Source organism: Tupaia chinensis, unplaced genomic scaffold (genome assembly GCF_000334495.1).
Source record: "Tupaia chinensis unplaced genomic scaffold, TupChi_1.0 Scaffold150175_1, whole genome shotgun sequence".
NCBI lineage: Eukaryota > Metazoa > Chordata > Mammalia > Scandentia > Tupaiidae > Tupaia > Tupaia belangeri.
Window position 1 is genome coordinate 291,127 of NW_006210013.1, and position 13,987 is coordinate 305,113.

General features: G+C 49.1%; 1 protein-coding gene across 4 annotated transcripts in view; it reads right to left on the reverse strand.

Moving 5' to 3' along the window:
* The window catches only part of TLR5 (toll like receptor 5), a 31,022-nt gene extending 19,213 nt beyond the window's left edge, over positions 1-11,809 (reverse strand). Inside the window, exon 1 of one of the 4 annotated variants that reach the window (XM_006171978.3) lies at positions 11,710-11,792. The gene's annotated coding sequence lies outside the window, so the exon portion shown is untranslated. Of the gene's footprint in view, positions 1-11,709 lie in introns of all 4 variants that reach the window. The other 3 variants (XM_014585642.2, XM_006171976.3, XM_006171975.3) reach the window with 3 other exon arrangements.
* Positions 11,810-13,987: the final 2,178 nt, after the last annotated feature.

Here is a 13,987-nt window from a genome sequence, read left to right on the forward strand (position 1 = left end):
GCTGAATGTGCTGTGTCATGCTGGGTGGGAACAAATGCTGACATGCAGGGGTCCCTTGCCTTTCCTTAAAGCTGCAGATCATCTGCTAAGTCTCTCCTGGAAATCTGTCCACAGTTGCTGTCAAGCTCACTGGTTTGTAGTGTCAAAGCTCAGCTGTGTCCTTTTTGTAAATTAGGATTTCAATTCCCATACCAGGTATTGTTTTTTTCCCTTTGGTTCACTGCCACCTTCACTAGCACCTAAATTGTACTTTGGCTAATATCTGCTGAATAAACGAATTCACTCACATCCTGCCCGAGGAGAGGCCTCCTTCCCTCTCCCCGCCTCCTGTGTGGCCACTGCAGTGACCACCTCGCCGGTCTCCCAGAGTAAGTCTGACCCTAACGTGCACATCGCTGATGTTGCTCGGAGCGTCCGTGAGACGGCTCAGAAGTCTTCCATCTCCTTCGGCCCATGAGATTCAAACTCTTGGAGATGATTTTGGGTTCCTTCACCACACCCCATAATTCTGGAATGGTTGACTAAAGAGGCCCTTTGTGCTTGAACCATCTCATTTTTATGGAGAGGGAAACGTAAAGCCACATTCCTGGAACTTCCTACCGTGTCTACACTGGCTGTCCATCAGTGCCCTGTACTTCGGATAAACCCGTCATCCTCAGAACTGAACTCCATCTCGATTTCTTTGTGCAGCCTGGAACCTGGGCTTGAACACTGATGCTTTATCATCTGCGTATCTCACTCCAGTTTCCCCTTCAAAGCCTACCTCAGAGGCCAACTCTTCTGTGAAATGGTCCTCACACACACCTCTCTCCCTGTCCCTTGATATTCTGGGCACATCTCCATTATGGCATTTTTACTGCATTATGCCTTCTCCACTTGGATTGTAAATCTCAAGGGCAGGGACTTAGTTTTATTCATGTGAGCTCCCCTGTAATACTTAGCACACCTTAAGCACTCCAGCAATATTTTTTCCCATTAATATTTTGAAGAAGATATATTTTCATCATGTGCACTTACCTCCCTGTCATAACATAAGAGATTTCGAATACGTTCTTATTCTGAGAGCAAAGGGCGGCTGGTTGCCGGATGATTCAGTTCATGAGACTAGCGGATCATGGTGATATAGTTTTGGGGTGTGTGTGTGTGTGTGTGTGTGTGTGTGAAACAGGAAAAAGGGCTTTTGTTTTCCTAAAGGAGACTAGGAAAGCTAACTAAGAGGAAGAAACAAAAACATTACATGGGTATTTTTCAATGACATATAGCATTTTTTCTTTGTAGAAGAGTTGAAAACGGGGTGTCAACTGGGGTCTGTAGTAAATGGAATTGTAATTGTCAGAGATCAAGACCATTTTGTAAACTGAAGTGTGGAATATCAGAGCTGAAGGGATCTCGAGAAATCTCTGGTCCAACTATTTATTCAGATAGGCAACTTTCTTCTTGGTCACTCCAGGGAGGGGGAAAATCACTTTAAAAATTCACTGTAGTGGTGAGGAAATTTTTTCCTGGGACCCAGACTTCCCTTTCATGACATTTCTATGATCATTTGGTTTCTGAGACAATTCCACTGTCTCTGCTCTTCAGCGAACAGAGAATTTGCTGACTAATGGGTCTTCCTGGTTTCTAGAGAAAAATAGAGCTAAGGTCACCATCAGAGTTTGACATTTCTTTTTTCTTTTTTTAAAATAAGTATTCAATTTTATTCATTGTTGTTGTTTTATTTGATTTTTTTGAAGTTGACCAGAAAGAGACAGAGAGAGAAGGAAAGTGAGAAAGCAAGCTGCCAGATCCGAGACTTGAACTGTAGCCAGCCACATGGGAGTCCAGCTGCCTTAACCACCATGCCACCTGCCGGCCCCTAGAGTTTGACTTTTCTAAGCAGTGTGGCTAGGAGAATCATGGCTGCTAGGAGACCATGCATAATTACTGGATCTCAGATTCAGAATGAGAAAGAGTTGACTCATAGTGTTTCACCATGTTACAGATGATTAATCTGATACTCATAGAGATTAAGCACTTGCCTAAGGTCTCCGTCTATTAAAGTGTGGAGCTACAGTCTGAATCCAGCTGCAGACTCGGTTGTCACTGTGATCTTTAACCAGCATCAACACTGAGTACACAGCAGAACACAGAGCCTCTAAAGTACTTTCCTATGAGTCAGTCATCTGGAGAGTGTGTTAAAATGGGGATCCTGGTTCATCATGTCTGGGTCAGGACCTGGGAGTCTGTATTTCATTTTTGTTTGCTTCTTTTTCTTTCTTTCAATTTGCCAGTGGGAGCATGTGCTTGCCAGAGAGAGAGAGAGAGAGAGAGAGAGAGAAGAAAAGTGAGAAAGCATCCTCACCAATGGGGAAGCAACCCCCTATCCCCACCAGGGATGGTCACACCACAATCTCTTCTTCTCCATTTCTCTCTCCTTTGAGGATTTGGACAAACACACACATGCCCTGCATGCTTCTCAAGCCACCAGGTCTGAGACTTGAACTGCACTGTTGGCTATGCCCCAATCACCACGTCACCAGCTGGGAAGTCTGCATTTCTAACAAGCTCCCAGGGGAGGCTGATGCTGTTGGACCATTGATCACTTTTGAGTGGTGAAGACTTAAGAGACCTGTCATTTGCCTCACTGCTCAGTGCCCTCTGCCTCCTGGGCTGCTTCATTCTCCTGGGACTAAGGTGTGAATGCCCAAACTGCTGTACCATCACTTTTTGAGAAGGAGGCTATCTCTATTAATACTTTCGGCCCCAATCCTTCTCTTCCCTGAAGAGTGAACCATCACACAGTCCTTCAAAGCAGATTCACCTGAGGATTCTGAGGAGGGGGAGCTGGAGAGGCTGCCAATTTTACTCAGAACCATGGAAATAGGCAAGCGAGGTGCAATTTCTCAGGAGCCAGGAGAGGCACTTCTTCTGCAGAGCAGCAGGGGGCGCACAAAGGGCGGAGACTAAGGGGAGGAGTCCAAGGAGCCGCTGCTGGAGAGGCTGAGCCAGAGGTGTACAGGCCTCAAGTGACTCCGAGCTGAGGTCTGTTGGAAGTTCATGTCGCTTGCGAAATGGTGTGCGGTCAGAGGTTAAAACGACTACCACGTTTGTAGCTGGATTCGAATCCCAACGCCATGATTTAACAGATGTGCAAACTTGGGCAAGTACTGAACCACTCTGGGCCTCACTTTAATCAACTGTAAGATAACAATAATAGCTTCTGCTTCCCCAGGCAGACCTAACAGCTGAGGCCCCTCGGGTGCTCAAGCCAGAGAATCTAGTCAGCCTTGCTTAATCCTCTCATATTTTTTGCTTGCTTAAGTAGACAGCCATCATGTATGCAAGTATACCTCACCAGAAGCGCATTCCCTTTAGAAACCACTGAAGGGGAACCTGCAGAGCAGGAAACAGAATTTCCCAATACGCTGGGCAGATTGGCTGGTTTTCTTTTTAGCATTCCTGGGGAATTACCTAAAAGCATCCTGTTTTCTTTAATAACTTCAGGTGGCAGTCCCCAGCACCACAAAACAATAAAAACAACAGCGAGCAAAGGCACCGACGTTCTGAAGACAGTAAGTACGTTACGTTGAAAACCCAAATGGTTTAGGCTGAGAGCGGGCTTCACCTTCATCAGCTCAGTATAAACTTTTTCTTTAATAATTTGCCAAAGGGCACGTGTGCTTGTCAGAGAGCATGAGATAGAAGTGAGAAAACACCCACCATGGGGAAGGGTCACACCCAACCCCTTCTCCTCGGTTTCTCCTTTTGGGATTTTGGGCAAGTTCACACACACACTGCCATGTCTTCCAAGTTAGCAGGTCTAGGACTTAGTCACAACTTAGTCGATCTTGTGGGATCGGCCACCTTAACCATCATACCACAGGCTGGCCCTACATGTTTTAGCATACAGTTTTAAAGTATCTGATTAAAAAAGAATGATTTCATCTGAGTGATTATTTAAAACTAGCAATTAGCATGACATTTAAAATCCTAGGGAAAGGGTAACTCACCCAGGAATTGAATGCCCTTGCCTATCTCCAGGCTCAGGCAGCGCCAATATTCTCAATTAGAAAATTAACATCTAAGGTGCTGCCAGCCTCCCTGAATGCAACTCAGCCAGACCTGGTGGATTGATGGGTAAATGAATTGCTAGGAAAGATGGGGAACTGCAAGGTCAGGGAGCTGGAGCCATGAGAGCTGGGGAGTCCTATATAACAATCCCTGACTAATGACACAGGCAGTCTGCTAGGAGCAGCAAAAATCATTTGGGTTGTGACGTAAATGGGAAGCAGAAGGGATGGGGGTGGATGAACAGGGAATAGAAGCCCTATTAAACTGTGATCAGTTATCTGCCGAGAATGGAAATGTGAATATAGGTTATGAAACACTTGAGAACTGTCCTGGGAGGGATCTCTGGTCTGTGCTGGGCTAGCAAAGGCATCAAGAGAAAGCTTCTTCGGCAAATTAGAGACACCACTGGTACAAATTGAGCCCCAGAGAGGGTGAGAAGGGAGAGAGAAGTCAGGCCTGGCACAGGATGGCCTGAGACTCCAGGTGCAGAGGAGAAAAGAGGGGTTCACTGGGAATGCTAGAGGCTTGTGAGCTGGGGCAGATGGGGCTGGGGAACACACCCTGACTATGTGCCCAACATCCTGGCCCCTGAAGGAGCTTCAATGCATGTGGTGTCAGCCCCAGGCAGCCGCCTAGGGTCGCTGTGCTCATTTGGGGTCAGGGCAGGGGTCAGCTGGTGACTTGGCTCCGAGTTGGTTAGTTCTAAGATGCATGAGGTCATGGCAGAAGTGCTGGGAGATAATGAACCTGGGCTCTAGTTCTCCTGTGGCCACTGTCTGGTCATCCCACACAAGTTCAACTTTCCTAGTCCTCAGTTTCTGCATATGTATAATGGCAGGTCAAAAATGGAAGTACTTTCATATCCTTACCAATGCTCAAATTACTGAAGGACATGTTAGTATCATGACGGCTATCTCAAAACAGAGCCCACCCTCCCTGAAACAGAACATTCACCTCCCATTTTGGCAAATTTGCAAGACTGTTACAGAGACTGTGAAAAGAAATAGTGGAAAATAATGTTAATAATGTGCCAACAAAAATGGGTCCATATCTGTCCATCTATCATCTATCTCCTGGCTTTAAGCAGCAACTTTTTCCCCCCCGTAAGAATTTACTTGGACTGGCCCCATTGACTCTAGTGGTTAAAGAAGCCAGATACCACATGACTGAACACAGTTTGAATCCCAGCCCTGGCAGTTTGAAAAACACTCAGACACATAAGTGTGTGTGCCCCAACCCCTAACAGAATGGAAAATGGAAGAGAAGGGACTGCAGTGCGACCACACCTATGTGGGAAATCAGGGCAGGGATGCTTTCTCGCTGTCTTTCTCTGGCATGTACATGCACCCTCTGGCAATTAAAAGGTTGGGGGGGGGGGAGAAAGGAATTTATTTAGCGGGGCCAGACAGTGGCTCAGAGGTAATGCACTTGAACTAAATGGGAAAAACACTGGGTTTGTGTCCTGGGACCTTCTGAGCACAACAGACATGTGCGTGCCCTGAGCCAGGCCGGCTGCAACTAGGGTGGACTGTGGCATGAAGACCTTGGGGGTCTCTTTCTTGGAAAAAATAAACTTAAACGGAAAAAAGAATTCACTGTCAGAGGGGACTGCATCTGTAGCTAAATAATATTTTGAGACTAGGAATCTCTCCTTCCTTGCATCTCCACCTTGCCCTGCCCACCTCCGCATCAGCAGTCTCCCTAGTCATTGCTCCAGGGCAGGCAGGTGGCAAGTTCTTCTGGCTTTGATTTCCCAAACAGGGCCTTAGGCTGGGGGCTGAGGACACAGAAGCTTTGCCCAAAGGTGGGTAAAAGCTGAAAGTCCTAGAAGAAACAGAAGAGAGAAGAAAAAAAGGTCTGTGGGTCCCAGGAAGACAGGACTGTGGCAGGATGCCAGAGACAAATGGCTGTATGGTCAGAAGCAGCAGAGACCGCCTAGACCTGAAGAGGCCACCAGGGAGGCAGGGACAAGCATGGTGACAGGAGACACTCCCAGTCCTGTCTCTGTGGTCTTGGCAATGCCTAGGATTCAGAAACTGTGGCACAACCTGGGGCAGTTTCCATGGCTGCCAGCCTGGTGAGAGGAGGCCTCCACATCAATATCCAGTTGACGTCTGGAAAGCGGAGGGCAGGCTGTACTTCTTGCACATCTGAGCATGTTCCTATTAGCCGTTCATATTCGGTACACTTTTGTTTCCCAAGATGGGAAAGAAAAAGCCTTAAAACTATCTACAGCTGGAGCTGGCAAATAATGTGGTGGTTAAGGGCGCTGGACTCCCAAATGGTCGACTACGGTTTGAGTCCCGGACCTGGTGGCTTGCTTTCTCACTTTCCCTCTCTTTTCCTCTCTCATTTTGTCCCTCTCTGGTCAAATTAAAATAAATAAAGTTAAATGTTAAGAAAACCCCCACAATTATCTAAAGCCAGTTACATCTCTGACGTCTCTGAACAAGATGAAATGGAATCTCAGATCACAAAAACTCAGGGCTGACAGTGGCTTTAGATAATGCCTTTATTATCATCGCCTGAGTTCAGGTCCTAGCTGAGTTCTCTGTCTATAAAATGGAGTGATTATGGACAGTAAGTGAGAGGAGACATATAGCTCCTATTTTTGGGTCCCTTGCAATATCTTGTGTTTGTAGGTTCTTTGCTGACTACTAAGTTATTTATTGACGATTAAAGCTGGTCCAGCTCCCTGTGAAACCAGGTCCAGATAGAGAACTGGTTTGGTGACCTCAGACAACCCATGTTGTCAGTCATATCAGGACTGAAAATCTCGCAGTGGGGTCAGAAACAGGACCATGAATCTGCAGTGAAGTATGGGCTTGTTTACTGGGAATGTAGCAGAGTGGTTTAAGCACCTGAACCCTGAAATCAGACACGTGGAGTTTAAATGCTGACTCACCATTTACCCCTCACGGATACTCAGAACAGTATCTGGCTCCAACTAAATTGTATTTATGACTTTGCTATTATTACTGGTGCACAGTAAGAGAGAAAATGTTTGGACAGTAACATTATGAAGGCAAGCTGAGGTTAGGGACATTTGAGAAAAGTTTATCACAGACCAGGGAGGTCCCCACCTCAAATCATGTTAGCGTTACAACATGGTATCCTTGGATTTAGCAATACCATGACCTTGGAAGTTCCCCACAAAGGAAGTTCTAGGACACTTGCAGAGAAGTATACTTAGCCCTTTTCATAAATGAGCTCCTTCCCTTATGTTTAAACATGGCTAGATGTCTTATAAGTAAATAAACAAAAATAAACAGAACATTCTCTCTTGAGCTGACCATTTCTCCTTTCTTTCTGAGAACCAAAATTCTCTTGACCTTGACCATTCCTCCCTTTCTGAGAATCTGTCCTTTCTATCACAGCAGAATTCCTCAGACGTGAAGTCTAAAGACTCCATCCACTGTTCCCACTGCCCATTAAATAGCCTCTTTTTAGGCCCTGAGGCTTGATTTTCCTATGGGAGCTCCCCCCTTGCAGTTCACCTCCTCTTTTTTTTTTTTTTTTTTTTCTTGATTTTCCTATGGGAGCTCCCCTCTTGAAGTTCACCTCGTCCTCTTCTTTATTTTTTATTTTTTTTTTTTTGTCTGAAGCTCCTTGTTCATTCTCTCTCTCTCTCTCAACATGGGACAGTTTTGGCCACCTGTTCTTGAAATCTCTCTGGCTTCCCTGATTTTCCTATCACCCTTCTATCATTCTATTTTCCACATTCCTTTTCCTCCTCTCACTCCCCTGGCTTGTAGGTTTCCTCCCAGACCTTGTTCTCCGCATTAGGTTCCTGCTGTCAGGGACCACATTTGCATTCCCAAGGTGGACCATCCCCACGATGCTCCAAAGATCTCTCTAGCCCTGACTTCACCTGCACTCCAAGTGTGTGTTTCCACTGAGTGTATTTGGATGCGTTAGTATAATATATCCAACTCACAGTCCCCAAATGACTTAATACTTTGAATTTTGAAAAATCATCCAGGAAACAAAAACATTTTTGCACGGCATTCAGAGATATATAAGTGGACCTCTCCCCCAGGCCAGGGGTCTGACCACTACTGTATACCACCTCCACCTGCATCACAGGTAGTAAGCCTTTACTCTCTTCACATAGCTAATCACCAAATCTTAACTCTTCCCCTTCCAAAGTCTCTACATTGTCCTCTGTCTTACATTTTCACCACCCTGATTCAGCTTTCCGTCTGATACACGTGTCCTGGGCACCATCTCCTAGGGCCAAGGTTAGCTGATGGGGTTACATCAGGGATAAACCCAGTCACTGCCTTCAGGGAGCTAATAGTCATGAGCAGGGAGGTGGCCAAATCACACTGGCAGCCACAAGAGGTTGTCGTAGAGGTTACAGATGCGTGTGGGGACACTGTGCGGCACAGAGGAGGGCCTGCCAACCCAGCCTGGGGGGGGGGGCGTCCTCTATATGCAGGGGATATAGATATGAAGTTCTCAGGATCAGGATCTGGCCAGAGGGAGCTGCAGACACGCCTGGCAGAGACTGCCGAACAGCACAGTCACAGGGAAGAGGGAGTCCAGGCCCAGGGAGCTGCCTGGAGCTGGACTGGCTCAGAAGGTTGAAGAATGAGTTCAAGGTGAAAGCTGATAGGCTGGAGAGGATACCCTTGAGACAAATGAGAAGACCTAGAATTCCACTCTGTAAGCAGTCAGAAGTGCTAAGGGTTTTGAGCACTACCGCTACATTAAACACAAGCTCCTCAAGGACTCCAGGCATTGCCTCCACCTAATTTATCCAATCTTAGATTCCCAAGAACATGTAACCTACGCCTTCTGTTCTAAGTAAGGGGGTGCTTCACTGTTTCCCATGGGTGGTTGAACTTTAACCAAGAATACTACACCAAATCCTACCATGTGCCAGACACTGACTTTGGCTCAGGTGATCCCCGGATGAGTGTCACAGCCCCGTGTCAGTGAATGGGACAAAGGCCCCTCAACTATGGGCACTATAGGGTGGTAGGAGCTTCAGCAGAGGCTAATGAAACCAGCAAAGGAAGACAGGGAAGAGCTCTCCAACTCTGCTTGTAGATTAGGGTAGGGATCAACCAGGGAGGTCTAAAGACAGGGAAGAGGCTCTCCATCTCTGCTTATAGATTAGGGTAGGGATCAACCAGGGAGGTCTTCATGGGAGAATGTGTCATTTGAGATGCTTCTTTAACATTGTAGAGCTGAACGGTGTATAGCAGTAGGCAATGCTCTGTAAGGCTGACCTACATGGGTAGGTTCCAGATGCACATCTAGAGACTTCCCTAAACCTGCTAGACATGTGTGTGCCGATGATCCAAGGCCGGCCAAGGCTGGGATGGGCTATGGCAAGACACCCTGTTGAGGGTACCTGTCTGTCAGTCTGTCTCACTCATAAAGGAAATAAATAAACTTTTAAAATGTAGAGTGTTCACTGGCACCTCATTCTTGGCTCAGGAGAGTAAGCACAAAGAGAAAGAGGCACACAGAAGTCATGGCTGACTCCTACACGAGGGTCAGTAGGGGTGTGGGACATACGAGAGTGGCAGGAGGTGAAGACAGAAGGGAGGCAAGGAATTTGGGCAGCAGAGCCTTTTCTTGTCTGACCTTCAGATTATTCATCGGCTTTCTTCCTTCGGTCTGGCCTGGTCCTGGATGGTTGTTTCCACACTGAGCCTAAGACCAACTACAATAGCTATTCAGATAGCTGCCTTTTCCAGCCCATACTTGCTGTCTTCTTTGGGCCAGTAGATGAAAACACAGTTTTGCACTTCCTTGTTCTCTAATTGGTTCAGAGGTGCTGGTTTTATCTTCACACCTAGGTCTGTAAGCTTCCTAACAGCAGAGACTATGCCTCAAATTCATGTTGGTCCCTCAGAGCTGAGCCTGTTGTAGGGTGTGGCATACACATTAGGGGACGTCAAAACGAGGCCTGGGAATCACCGAGGTTTCTGAGCTGACTGAAGATGTGGGTCTGTCATCTGCATTCTTTGCCACCAAATTAAGAGTGAAATAAACACATCTGGACCCAGTAGCTGGACATTCCAGTGTTTTATTGCTGAGTCTGTGCTTGCAAAACAAGACTGTTCTGATTTCAATATTCAGCAGGGCCAAACTTCCTGGAAAACTCGCTCAGAAATCAACAAAGAAGATTCTGTGCTGGACATGCCTTCCTAAGGAGAGGTCTTCCCTACTTGGAAACAAAACTGAAAACCAGGCAGGCCTGACTTTGAGTTTAGACAATGAAATCTAAACCCTTCATGTTATGCTCATAGCTATAAATGTCCAAGGGGGTGATCCTGTGCCATTTTTAGGATGGAAATTCTAGTCAAGTTAAGCCCAGATGCATAGGTGTCGTCCTATTGATTTAAAAATATGGATTATTTTTGTATTGCTTGGTAAGAAGCTTTGGCTGGGCCCCTCCTCTGGATCCCCATAGAAACTCTCCATGATCCAACAACTGAAGAATTGCACCCAGCCCCACAGAACTTCTTCCAGGGTTTTGCTCTGGGGTGTCCCTTTTAACTGGATGCACATGGCACACGGGGAAATCTTGGCCATTGTTTTCTGCCCCCAAGAACAAAGGTGAAGAGTCAAGGAACTCAGGTCTTGGACAGACTTTCCGTAGCTCAGATCAGCTGAGCAGTGGTGGCAAAATGATCCAACCATACACATCTGGCAAGGGCCCGGCCACTCCCACATGGGAGCTCCGCTCATATCTGCAGGTAATCCCTAATGCCCTCTTCCAGGCACTGAGCAAGAGACACAGTACAGATGCACTTGACGTCCAAACTGCATGGATTGGGCCATTGCTCAGCAACCATGTGTGAAGGACACTGGATTACGCTGCCTGCGTGTGGATCCCACTGCTGGGCAGGTGTGTTCCAAACCCTAGGCAACCAAGCAGTGGGGGGAAGCCACTGCCTCAATTCCCACCCAATTGCCTGAGCAGCCTTCCTGAGTAGCACCCTCACCCTGAGATGATCAGCCAATCAATCAAACCACAATGTGATCCCAAACTCACCCTCACCCCTTAGAAAATGTCTTTCCAACTGTGGCTTTAGAGGACTTAGACTGGGTGATTATCTTCAGGCAGTATTATTATTATTTTTTTTTTCCTTTTCCAACGTCAAGGCCAACAGTATTTACCACGGTCTTTGCCCGGCTGCACTACCTGGAACCACCGAGGTAGGGCCCCTGTCAAGTGGTTCAATGACTTTCTGGGCTTTCCGTGGCCCTGCTGGAGGTGGGTGTCTGTCTCCCTTTCCAAGGAAGACAGTGAGCGGGCTGACTTTGATAAGCCACCTGCCCCTTCCACAGGGTGGGGACGAAGCTGAAATAAAACTGCCCGACAAGAGGGAGCCACTGTTTCAAGGCGGGAGTGCAAGTGCCGTCGTCACTCCGAGGTGTCCCTGCGTCCCACCGGCCAGGCACTCACATTATTACTCGCCCTCCACCCCCGCCGAGGGACTCCCACCTTCCCCGGGCGCCGCGGGGCAGAGAGCGCCATCCAGGGATGGGACGCCCGGGGCCGGAGGACAGTTGGAAACAGCCCAGGACAGCGCCAGGCGGAGAGGTGCCAGGCCACCGCAGGCAGCCGCGTCCCCGCCGTGCCCAGCCGGTGACTCGTGGCCCCGGAGAGGTCCCCTGTAGCCACAGGGCGCTCACCCTTCGCGACGTCTCCCAGCGCCTCCAGCGCAGCGACTCGCTCCTCCCCGCAGCTTTTGCGGCCACCTCCACCGGGGTCTCCGGAAGGTCCCCTGGCCGGCCCCTGGCAGGCCCCGCCCCCGACAGGCCCCGCCCCGCAGCCCGCCCGGCAGCCCGCCAAGCCCCGCTCTCAGGTAGCCCGCGACCTCCTGCTCTAGTCGCCGGGACTCTGCGGCTGCGAGTTCCAGGCAAGATGTCCGTTTGCCAAGGGGGAATGCAGAGGGCTTGGAGGTTCGGGGGGCTGAGAAGCGGGAGCTGGCTGGTGTGTGGCACCCTGGATCAGGGGAAGGACCAGGGAGAGGAGGTCATGCCGCAGCCCCTGCACACTCCCCAAATGTCCATGGAGGTCATCCAGGCCCCCTCTTCTTCCCATCGCACCGAGAAAACCTAGGCCCGCAAACCTAAGTGTTATCCCGACGCTCAGCCAGAAGCTGGCAATGGAAGAAGTCTGTCCTATCCTCCTCCGCCCTCCATACACTCCCCCTTTAACCATGCCAGACTTCAGATTAAAACATAAAGATCTCAATTTCATTACACCAGCAGTTGGTGTAATGGCCATGTCGCTGGACTCCTATGTAGCCGACCGCGGTTCAAGTCCCGGACCTGGTGGCTTAAACTCACACTGGGCGCATGTGCGTGCATGCCCAAGATCCCGAGAGGAGAATGGCGGAGAACGGATTGCAGCGTAGCCATCCCCCTGGGGGGTGATTTCTCGCTTTCTGTCTCTCTGTCTCTCTGTCTAGCGAGCGCACTCACCCTATAGCAAAAACCTCCAAAAAAAATCTCAATGATAGAATCCAGTCGGTCGTCGGATGTAACTGTGTTTGGGAGCTGCGTGGTCTGAGGAGGGAAACTCAGGTTTTATCTGGAGAGCCCTGAAGAAGACAGTCCTTTCTGCCCTAACAGTGTGCTGTTTCTTCTGCCCTGCCTCCTTTCTTTTCCCCTCCCTGCCTCTACTGGGGTCTGGTGCACTTTAGTAGAAACACATCAAAGGAAGAAAGAAAGGGACTCCCTAGAGGTCAGGACAATGGAGGTTGAAGAGGTGACTCTATTGCAAAGTGGGGGTGGGGCTTCAGGAATGAGACCCGGTTCAAGGACAGAAAGGCACTGTCTTGAGTGAGAGTTGCGGGGGTGGGCATAGGGTCAGGCAGGCTGTAGGTGGATGAGCCCTCACCTGCCAGTGTGGGAGGTATTGTCACAGAGCAACTGACTTCCCACTCACTGTCCCGTCAGCTTGGTGATCTGACCAGGCAAGGCGGAAAGACAGGTGTAAAACAAAGCCTGGCACTTAATCACAGCAGGAGGATCTCATTACCATCTTCTCAGCTCCCCTCCTTGGCTGGCAGCTCCACCAGTGACTGACAGACTGCCTCAGGTAGGACTCTAAGTCCATGCAGAGGTTTGTGACTGCCTCCCCACCAATGCCCCCTCCCATGGTGGGGCTGTAGAGTCAGAGGTGGTTCTCACATTCTGGCGGTTAACAGGGGAGGTCAGTAAGGGCACCCAGGGAGTGTGAGCTGAAAGCCATGGCCCACTTCTGACCTACAAATGCCTGCTGTGTGAGGCAAGCCCAGTGGTCAGGGGAACCAAGGCAGGGTGGGGGAGAGCTAGTACATGGCAAGACCAGCAGGTGCCAGCTTTTCATGGGAGCACCGAGAGCACCACACGAAGGGGAGGGAGGAGCATGCCAGGCAGAGTTATGGCCTCCCTGGCAATCTAGAACCCCTTTCCCAGTGTGGCCCTGGCTTAGTTTGCTAGCTCAGAGCTTCAGGGGCTCAGGTCAGACCTGGGAGAACCGTTTGGTGCTGTCTCCTTGGCCCTGTCTTTTGTCAAATGAGGTCACTGAGGGTGGCGGCAACTTCTCTCTGAGTAGCTGGGACAGCTTAGGGTCTTCTCACCTGTGGCCCTTGAAGTGAGCGTCCATTATCTTTCTCCAGCACGCGCAGGGGAGGAGACTGGGGATCAAAGCCTTTGCCGATCAGAGCCAAAGGGGTTTACTTGCTTTTTACTCACTATAGTCCAGAGTGCACATGGTGCTCACAGGGACAGGCCTCTCAGAGGTTCCCGTCACTCCTCTGTTTGAAAACTTCCATGGCTTCCTTACGCGGTGAGAATAAAATCCAAATTCCAGATCAAAACCGAAAGGTCTGGCCCTTGACAGCTTCTCCAGCCCCTACCCTCCAGCCCCAGCCTCCCAGCTGCCTTTCACGGGCTTAGAGTCTTCCCGCAGGCTGCCTGG